An 11,104-nucleotide genomic window follows, 5' to 3' on the forward strand; every position below is an offset into this window, starting at 1 on the left:
CAATGAACCACATTATAACAAGCTTGAGTTTAATGGAGATCAAGGTGCTCAACAAATCAATCACACATCTGACCCACTAAATTCTTTCAAATCTGACAAACCATTCCCAAGCGACACAACCAATATCCTGGAACACTAAGTCCCTGACACTGAACACAACCCTCGTCTAGAGCTCTACTGGTCAAGGCTACCAGCTAACTCATACTTGACCCAATCTGGCATCTCAGCCCCCGACCTCTTGCTCCATTTCCCAAATCTGAATGAACGCTTGCTATTTGGCTCTAACCCCGGGTCCTCTCTGCCACTATCTCATCACTCCTGCTTACACCCCTCTTGGTTTATGCTCCATCCCCTTTGAGCCCAATCTCTGGGACCCCCACCAGTACCTTCTCTGAACACAAAAGCTCAAGAATGAAAGGCTTGAAGCATAGACCAGTCTTGACACATAAGAAGAAAATGCAAGCCCTTAGCTTGCTAGAAGTACAATACAAACGAGAAAGGCTAACAAAAACACCAGTTCAGGCTTGAGTCATGTTGCGTTATTCATGTGGACAGAGAGGCTGTTACCTCTCTGTCCACACCGTGGTGGTCATTTCATATCCTGAGGTAGAGCCTGCTTTTATGTACCTTGTATGCTTACAGAGCTCAAGAAATAAAGGTGAGGGAATGTGAAACGATATAGGATGAATGAATGTTTCCCCTTTACTTCTTGGGAAGGAGGCAAGGAATCTCCTCACTTCTTTCCTTTCATTTTTAATTAGCTAATTACAAAAATACGCACAACACAAAAATTTGGAGAAGATAATCATGAAGGAATATGTATCTTCATCTTTTTTTCTCTTGTGGTTTCATTTTATACATCTATTTATAAAAGTGATTCATATTTTATCGCTACGATTTTATACTTTAAAATACATTAAGATGTTTTAAACATGAAAGTAAAGAATATTCTACCTGGAGTCCATTGAAGAATATGTTAGAATTTTTTTTTTTTAAAGATATAGAGAAGGGATTTTTGTCTTTAAAAACAAAGCTGTACATTCTTCTATGATAATTTGGAGTTTATAAATAAGGATAACACAATCAAAATTGGATCGCAAGGACCACTGCTGACTGGTTCCTTAGCACGAGACTCTGAGTAGTGGCCCTGGCCCACCTGGTCACACATCCACGGTGGTACATGCAATTATTTCTTTTGTAAGTTCGTTTTGTGAAGAGGTATTCTACTACCCCTGTGTTTTCTCTGATAATGACTTAATTTTCGAAGAGCTGAAATGCATCTGAATCTAGCCATGTCGTCCAAGCAGAGCTCCCTCCTTTGGCACTTTGCACCCTCTGTCCAGGGAAGAGCATGTGCCTGGGTTCACCAGGGTCCATCCCCTTTCTGCTCCTTGAGTTCGTCAGGTGGCTGCTTTGGGGAAATGCCAAAGGAACAAACGCCCGCCATCTTCTTATTAACTTTGAATAGTGATACCTCCTTGTAATCTCAGGTTATTTTCCAAAATTGGGAGAAGGGGACAGGATTCCAGGCGAATGCCATGCACATTGCACCTTCTAGATCCATGGGTAGACCCAAGGGATTCTCAGCTCTCAAATTTTGTCCCTGGGAAGGAACGGAAAAACAGGTGTGATGTTGCATTATTTGGAAACTTCTGTCTCTTTTTCATCCTGGTTTCTTCTCTCTAGGGAGCAAAACCAAATCCTCCAAAGCTATGCATATCAGCTGTGGCCCACCTGATTTCCAGAGAACAGGGACCCCTGAGAACGCCACCTCAGATTCTGAAAAGAATGTGATTCAACCCAAAATAATCTTCCAAAGAGTATGTACTCGGGCTGGGGATGTGGCTCAAGCGGTAGCGCGCTCGCCTGGTGCGTGTGGCCCAGGTTCGATCCTCAGCACCACATACCAACAAAGATGTTGTGTCCGCCGAGAACTAAAAAATAAATATTAAAAATTCTCTCTCTCTGTCTCTCTCTCTCTCCCCTTTCCCCTCTCTCACTCTCTCTTAAAAAAACAAACAAACAAACAAAAAAAAAAAAAAAACAAAGAGTATGTACTCAAGCCAAACCAAGGTACTCCCGCCTCCCCCTTCTAAGCTCTGAGGACCTCCTTCTGTCTCTGTCTCCTTCCCCCCCTTTCTCTTGCTAGTTAACCTACCTCCAGGGCCAGATCAAAGCCACCCGCACCAGGAAGCATCAGGGATCTCCCCTTGGCAGGAGTCTACCTTACGTGGCACAGGATCCCTTACTTCTCCTGGCCCTCCGTCTTTCACATGAATGTGCATCCCCCACTCTCCCACCTGACCATGGCTCCTTAATGTAGCAGACAATATCTAATTCACCTTGCTTCCCCCCAGAATCACTCAGCAAATAAATCCTTAGAAAAAGCTGCCCAGTTCCTGGTGCCAGGGAAAGGCTGCTTGCTTCTGTTTATCGTGAGACACTTCAAAAGGTAACCCCTTTCAAAACACTTCATTCCTGTCACCTTCCAACTCTCTGCCTCCTGGGAGCTCCTGACTGTCAAAATCAGGGAGCCATCTGTGAGTTCTTTCCCAGCACACGCCCATGATCTGCTCGCTCACCTGACACCACCTTGACCCGCAGGCAGGGCGAGGTACCAAGCCGAACCCCATAAAGAGGGCTCTTCCACGCTCCTCGGTTCCCTCCCCAGTGTGAACCCAGCTCGAGGCTTCCATCCACTCCCTTTAGGGAGGAGCTCAAGCTGCAGTGCACCCCGCTTCACAGGGAGGCAGCTAGCACAGTGGCCATGGGTGGGAAACCCAGGCTGTCATTTAACTTCCTCTGACTCTGAAGTCCTGAAAAGCCATTTCATGTCCAGATTTCTTCCCTATAAAAATAAAATCAGGGCCTCCCAAGCCATTTCCAGCTCCATAATCCATTGCTAAAGTGAAATTGCATGTGCAAGTTAAGCCCAACTAAGGAAAGGAAAATGGACTGTTCTGACTGAAATAATAAAGGATGTGACCTCACTTCTGTTTCCTTTCTTTCCTCACTGCTAGCCACCCCAGTGAGAGCCCCTTAAAACCTCCAGGACAAAGTTTAAAACCGAGGAGCAAACAATCACTGAGGAGTCCTAATCTGAGTGTCTGATCCTATCATATGGACATAGTCCACACCAGATGGGGGTCGAGGGAAGTAAAAGGATACAGAGGAGAAGGACCAGAGACCCACACAGGACGTGATCCCCTGTGTGCACACTTCAGACAGGCACATACAGATGCTCCCAGGGTTTACTGATTGTGGGGCCACTTAAGGGCAGGAACTGCATTTCATTAATCCCTTCATTCCCACCTCTTAGCGCTTGGTTGAGTCAAAGCTGTCATCTCTCTTTCATATCTGATGACTCTCAGTAGTAGGTCTGAGTTAGGAACATGCCTCTTCTGGTAAAACCTTAAATTCCACCCTGCCCTGCATCTAAACTAGTTGTGCATGTAGCTATCTTGTCACGGTGCTATAAAGTAGCTGGGGACAGGGAAGGTCTCATCTGTCTCTGTATCCCAACCAGCTAACACAGCTCCCAGGGTGAGCACTTAGCAAAAGTCAGTGAGTTGAATGATTGAGGAGGTCAGAGTCAGGATGCTGCTGTCTTGACCTAAAAAGCATGAATCATGCTCCTGACCCATGACTTACTTGGCAGCTCCCCCTGCTTTGGCCAGTACTGCATCTGGCCTTTGTTGGAAGGATAGCAACCATTCCACCCCCAACACATGCCCATCTAAGCACCCACTCTCCATTGAACCTACCCTGTCCTTCCCTTCAGATGCATAGAGTTCTCTGAGGTCTTTTAAAATTTCCCTTCTTCTTTTGTGTGTTTTCAACTATCATCATTTCTTCCAGATTCCTCCTCTTTAAAACAATATAACATCATAAAACATAGTATAGTGTAACGTAATAATATAACATAACATAACAAAACAATATATCTTATCCAGGTCTGGGCTTCTTCCTGTGCTCTTAGCAATATTTGCCTGCCAGGCAATACTTATTGCCAGTAAGAATTCTAGCTGGTGGTACTGGGTCCTCTGGGCTCTGGCTTCTCAGCACACTCCAGAAATGTGCAAAGGGTCTCTGCAGTATCCGACAAACATGAGTTCAAGTCACTGCTCTAAGACTTTGGTCTTACCACCAATGATCCAGGCCTATTCTCCAAGTAGGAGCTGGGAGTCAGGCAATAAGTAGATTATCTCATGCAATGTTCATATTTCTAAGACATGGATTATTTTTTCATAGTCATTTTGAGGCTGAAGCTACCAAGGGTCAGAGAAATTAAATTTGCCAAAGTTCATGATGATGAAATTGGAATCATAACTCAGGTCTTTCTCACCCATAGACTGCAGTCTGTGCAATAATAAAAGCAAATGTTGATTGAGCATTTATTATGTGCCTAATGGTAGTCCAAGCTCTTCACATGTAAAGTGCCTTACTCATTTAATTTTTGCACCAATCCTGTGAGTGTTAACCTCATTTACAAATGATATAACTAAAGCTCAAAGAATTGATGTAACTTACACATCGAAAGGATGCAGTCAGTGGCACAGCTGGAATGTGGCTTTCTTGTCCAAGTGAGCACTAACCCATGACGTGACATGGAGTGCTTACCATGACACCCTTTATACATGTGGTATCTGCCCTAGACAGGGGTCACAGGCCAGTCTTTCCACTCATGACCATGATCAAAGAGTTTGGTCACCACCCCCTGGTGTCATATTCAACTCTGAAGGGCAACAAGGTAATCTTGGTATCAGCCTGGACCCTAATAAGAGGCTATTGCTAGCTCTCCCCTTCTTCCCGATTTCCTGAGCTTCCTTGTCCGTCCTCCCCAAGCTGACCACATTCTAGAACTGCAAACCCAAGTAAGCAAAATATAAGTAAGCAAAATATAAATAGGGCAACAAACTTGCTGGGAGAATATCATATAATGCCATCCGAGGCTAAATATAAATGATGGGGGGCGGGGCTATCTGCTTTGACTTATCTGTGCACTTTTCCACTAGCAGCACGTACTGAGACCCCTGTTTAACACTGAGGATTGGGCTGTCCTGATAAAATCTGACGTGTCCAAAACTGATTTCTTTGCTTTGCTTCCAAGATCTGCTCCTCCTGGTATCTTCCCAGCTCTGTTCATGGAGCTCCATTCTCTTCGTTGCTCCAGCAACAAATCTTAAATCATCCTTGGCTTCTCTCTTGCTCTCACAGCCCATCTGGAGCCCATCAGCGATTCCCACTGGCACTACCTCCAAAATGCATCCAGAAGCTGATTTCTCCCCCTCTTCACTAAGCTACCACTCGGAACCAGTTTCTCGAACTCAGCTCTACTGACATTTTGGCTGCATAATTCTTTCTTGGGGAAGATAGTCCTGTGCCCTGGAGGATGTTAGCAGCATCTCTGGCCTCTACCCACTAGATGCCAATAGCACACCAGCCTCTCCCCTTCCCCTAAGTTGTGACAAATCAAACCGCCTTCAGACATTGCCAATTGTCTCCTGGAGGGCAAAATCGCCCTTCCTTGAGAACTACTGCTCCAGATTAAGCCTTGTCGGCTTTCCTTTGAATGATTGCAACAGCCAACAACCTGCTCTCCCTGTTCCTGCCTTGTCCCGCTGCAGACCCTCCTCCCACAGCAGCCAGAGGGCCTCTTCTAATCTGCAGTTTAGATCATCCATTCTTTTCTGCTCACCATCCAACCTGGCTTCTTACTCCCTCATTACAAGTCAAAGCCTTTCAGCAGCTAAAAAAGCCCTACTTCACCTGCACCAGGAGGTCTCCATGCACATGACCTCCTGTGCTACGTCTCTCCTTGTTCTGTGGACTGCAACCACCCTGGCACCGTTTCCAAGCACACTTGGGCTTCAGGAGCTTTGTGTTTTCTGTGGCCTTTTTCTTTCTAGAATGCTTTCTTCCCAAATACATGCCTGGCTTGCTCCTTTGCTTTCTTCAAGTCTTTTCTCCAATGTAATCTCCTTGCATAGATCTTTCTGGACCACTGTAGAAACAATTACATCACTCACTCCCAAACTAGGTTTTCTTGGGCTCTATATTGCTGTATCCCCCTTCCCACCCCCCCCCCCCCCCGCTCACACACCAGAGCATTTATGACCATCTGACAGACCCTATGATTCCTTACTTGATTTTTCATTAATTGTTATATTTTTAAAGAGAGAGAGTGAGAGCGAGAGAGAGAGAGAGAGAGAGAGAGAGAGAGAGAGAGAGAATTTTAATATTTATTTTTTAGTTTTCGGCGATCACAACATCTTTGTTTGTCTGTGGTGCTAAGGATCGAACCCGGGCCACACGCATGCCAGGCGAGTGTGCTACCACATGAGCCACATCCCCAGCCCCTAATTGTTATTATTTTAATTCTGTATATTTACAGGGTACTGTATGATAACCCAATACATGTATACAGTGTGCAATGATCACAGCAGGGTAGTTAGCATTTCTGCCTCTTTACATCCTTAGTGTGCTTATCATCTGTTGAGTGTATTGCAGGATCCCCAGCATCCCCAAAGCACCTGCTTACATATTAGTCCTTAGTAATCAGTTGAACATATGGATGAATGGCCAAGTTACATCAAAAACTTCCTTAGAATATCATTATGTTCTGAGAGACACGGTTTGATCAATGAAATGTTGGAGTCTATTGTAAGAAGCTTCATTTTCACTAGCTTCTATTTTTCAGTGTGTCCTTTCTTTAGATGCTAGAGGAAGGGAGATACTGCTTGAAATTTTTAAAAAATTTTTTAAAATTTCATTATTATTTTTCTAATACTGCTTGAGCTTTTCATTGTAACCATTTTAACATTTTTCTGAGACCCGTAGAAATATCCCTTTTTGTCTTCTACCATGCATTTACTCTGCATACCACGTGGTCAGCAAGGTGCTTGGAGGATGAAATTAGGCATATGCCACAACCCATGCCATCCAGTGTAGGGTGGACCACGGGGGAAACGACAGCAGAGCTAGAAATGCCAGAGCAGGGGCTGGGGTTGTGGGCTCAGTGGTGGAGCGCTTGCCTGGCCAGTGTGAGGCACTAGGTTTGATCCACAACACCCATAAAAATACATAAATAAATAAAATAAAGGCATTGTGTCCCTTTACAAACTAAAAATATTTAAACAAAAAGAACTGCCAGAGCAGCATGAAGCAAGGGCAGGAGTGAGACAAGGTAGGAGGAAAAGATGGCATTGATGAAGGATGCTCTGGTCCAAACCCAGAAGGTGCAGCGGGATTCAAGTAGGTAGAGGAAAGGGACATGCCAGGAAAAGAGGACAAAATGAGCCTTGGGTGAAAAGTTGTGTGAATCATGTCAAACGTGTCAAGAAACAGCAGACCTGCCAGCAGCTGGAGGTTTAAGTGGCCAAGGACAACGAGGTGTTGAAGGTGGGTGGAGTTAGAGGGTGGACCACAGGCTTTGGTGGCACAAGAGGAAGGCGGGAGAGGTCAGGAGAGCCCCAGGTCCCTCACATGGCGGTGCATGCAGTCAAGAAGACCTTGGTTCTGTATGGTCAGCCGCTAACTTCTCTGTGCCTCCGGGTTCTCCTGTGTCCACTTGAGTGGCTAAAAGCACTCAGCTTATAATAGGTTCTTTTGAGGATGAGTAACCATCATGTGGGTAAAGTAGTTAACCAGGTGCTTGACATTCAATAAGCTCTTAAGTGTGAGCTAATATTATTTTACTATATTTCATGTTCAATTCATAAAACTTTTTTTTCCCCCAAATCAGCACCAATTGCTCAGAGATATTTGGTAGGTGATTCCTTTCTCTTCCCCTGTCCCTCCCCCATTACTCCTCCTTTTCCAGGTGTTCCTCTGATAGAATTCTGCCAACAATGTATTGTAGTGAGCATTCTGCTACTGCCCCTTTGGGGATAATCCCTGAGTCAATGTGGACTAAGGAGTTCCAATCATTGTTTGCCTCAGGAGTTTGTGGTTGCTTGGGAAGAGGGAAGCCTATAATAAAGTGTTATGCATGAATTGATAAAGTACTATTACTACTGTGGACAATGGAGTGAAAGAAACAATGTCCTACCCAATTTACTCATGTCTTTGAATTTATACTTCCCTTGGTTTTGTTACACACCAAGTCCATCCTTTACAGGGTGAAAGTGGATATATATTGGAAATCGATACGACCCACTTCTTAGATCTGGTTTATAAAATAAGTTCATTTTTCCGCTAATAGTAAAATCTATATGGCTCTAAGGTTACCCTCCTTGTTGAGAGACTACAATCCTCCCGACCCGAGAATAAACTTCTCTGTGTTTGAAGGTCACTGGGGAGATTCACTTTTATGGAAAGTGCTTAGACTAGTGTCTGGCTCTGTTCTCATAAAGCCAGCAAGTGCTCAATAAATATTATTTCTTTATTATTATTACTACCATCAATATCATTCCTCGTATTTCAGCTTGCCTGTTGGAGTTGCAATTTGGTGAGCCTCAGCGAAGCAAAGAATGCCATGTGTATGGTAGTTGTTGGAGCTGCTCACCAACATTCCAGCTCCTTTCCCTTCCTGGCACCGGGTGGAACTGACTTATTTAACCACTTGTGGTTGGAGGGGACTACAGACTAGTTCTACCAACGGGTTGTGAGTAAAAACAAGGTTCACCTTCAAGCCGGAACATTTGATGGATGCGGGGTCCTCTGAGTTCTGTTTTCACTCTGCCAGGGACACCAGCAATACCTCATATAATGTACCTTGTGTCTCAGCCGTGGTAAGACAGAGTGCCAACCTGCAGAGGGTGCACAGAAGGAACAAGAGATAAATCTTGACTCTTTCAAGCCACTGGAATTTGGGTTTGTTTGTTACTGTGACCCATTCTAGCCTATCCTGACTGAAACACACCATCAACTTGTTATTACAAAATAAGCTGTTGCCAAAGCAGAATGCCACCATATATGGATCATTCCAAAAGAATCTTCACCAGACTGTGTTTCTGCAAAAGCATTTCCCAGGGTTTTGATTTCTTTAATTTCAGAGAAAGTGTGGGGGAAAGGAAAATGAGACTCCTTTCTTTGATCTTAAGTTCATCTATGAGCTCCCAATGTTATGGCCATGTCTTACCAAGAGTCCCTTAGTGATAAGATGGCCCAGCCTCAAGTACATGGCTCATTCTCAATTTAGCAACTGAGGTCTAACTCTATCCCCTCTCCATCACTGTGACATTTTGGTATCTTTTTCTACCTACTGGTTTCAGTGAGTACTATCTCAGTCATCAGTTATTTTCAAATAATGTTGAACATCAAAAGAGAAAGAGAAAGGGAGTTTCCAGTTCTTTGAAAACTTGTCTCTTTATGCAAATATGCTCAACTCCACCCAGTTCTCTTTAAGTCCAGGGTTTATAGAATGGGTGGCTTCGTAATGCCCAAAACTTGTCTCCCAATTCCCACTCATCAGGAACATTGCCCTTTCTTTTGTCCCTTCATAAATGTGGGTGGAGCCTCTGTGACCATTTGTCAGGATCTTTGCAATTTTCTGTTTTCAGGCCTGTCACCAACCAGACTGTGAGTGTTTTCAACATCTTAGATTTAAATAGCCCTCCTTTCTCCAGCCCAACTGCTTAACACAATGCCTGGCTTATGAGGGCCATTGAGGACCTGGCCCAAGTGTCATATGCCACACAACAGTGGAATACTATGTCACATCCTACCTCCCACCTGGTGCCCACTGTGGTGGAGATTGCCCTGATGGCAAACGTGTACATTTGCCCAATGTCTTTGCTTGTTCCTAAGCCTGTCTCTTCCTTGTAGATTTCCTCCTCTTTGATCCTGGGCTCTCCTGGAAGGCATTCCTTTCCATAATTTTGAATTATTTCTCATGAATCCTTGGCCTATCATTGCAGACCCTTAATGCATATTTTATTCAATTAGCAGATGAATATACAGCTCTAAGTCTAAATGTGTGGCCTCAGCTGTAGGAAAAAAAATTAATAAGAAAGATTTTTAAGGGCTAGGTTTGTAGCTCAGTGGTAGAGCATTTGCTTAGCATGTATGAGGCACTGGGTTTGATCCTCAGCACCACCTGAAAATAAATAAATAAATGTAGTATTGTATCTGTCCATGACCACAAAAAAATTTTTTAAAAGAAAGATTTTTAAAAGAGAGAAAGAGAAGAATAAATAAATTAATAAGCATGAGTCTATCTCTGCCTACTGTTTAGACGTCATAAGTCTTAAAGTTTCAGATGGACACTTTTAGATGTCTAGTTGGGCCTGTCCAGGCCACCAGACAAAGACAGTAGCATACTATTCCTGTACAGTTGTCCTCACATGACCCCAAGTGTAAATGCCACCTTCAGTTTTGCACCCTAGCAGCTTTGCTGGCCTCATACTAATCCTGACCCTGCCCTTGAGGGTACTCCTTGATCTTGAATTGATGGTTGTTAAATGCTTAAATATTTGAACACCCAGTGTGTTGGGTAAGGTCCCTTCTCCTTGCCATATGAACATGCCAATCACAGGTATGCTTTGTGTCCAGTGTGTCTTGTGATGATATAGCATGCAGCAAACACGGTGTATACCTTTGGGCTTATTCTTGTCTTCTCCCCCTCCTCCATATGTAGTGAGTCAAATGGTGATGCAACATCTTTCATCCTGCTTTGATAGGAGGGGGGCCAGGGAAGGAGAGGAAGAGTGTGGCAGATGCTCTGGGGGTGATGGTAATTGGCTGACTGATCTGTGAGCACACATGAAAGCCCTTGGGTGTTCTCTGATATAACTGGGTGAGACTTGGAAATGATGAGCAGGTGGGAATAGAAACCAGTGCAAAATAAATAATTACAGTGCATCTATATCCACAGGGTAGTAGGACCTGGGTATCCTGGGTTTCTTACATTCCAGCATCACTTTTCATTCCTCCAAAATAAACTCCCCATAATTCGGTCTCTAATTTTGAGAACACCAGATTCATTTCTACTTCTCATTTGCTCATACAGTGTTCAACCATAAACATAGTCTTCCCTTTCCCCTTGCATATTTTATTTAATTGAGCAATCCTGTAAGACCCTCTCCTATTTGATATCTTTTTCAACCAATATTTGCCTCTGCACTGAACACCTGCCACACTGCATTATCATCCATTTACACAC

The 11,104-nt window shown here is 44.0% G+C and overlaps 1 long non-coding RNA gene across 1 annotated transcript; it reads right to left on the reverse strand.

Annotated features, from left to right (window-relative positions):
* Nucleotides 1–679: 679 nt before the first annotated feature.
* On the reverse strand, nucleotides 680–2,704 carry LOC144375779 (uncharacterized). The gene is made up of 2 exons (XR_013435663.1): nucleotides 2,583–2,704; nucleotides 680–1,603 (listed from the first exon to the last, which is right to left on the reverse strand). It is a non-coding gene; the product is annotated as an uncharacterized LOC144375779 (long non-coding RNA).
* Between the last annotated feature and the right edge of the window lie 8,400 nt (nucleotides 2,705–11,104).

The sequence above is a fragment of the Ictidomys tridecemlineatus genome, chromosome 3 (genome assembly GCF_052094955.1).
Source record: "Ictidomys tridecemlineatus isolate mIctTri1 chromosome 3, mIctTri1.hap1, whole genome shotgun sequence".
NCBI lineage: Eukaryota > Metazoa > Chordata > Mammalia > Rodentia > Sciuridae > Ictidomys > Ictidomys tridecemlineatus.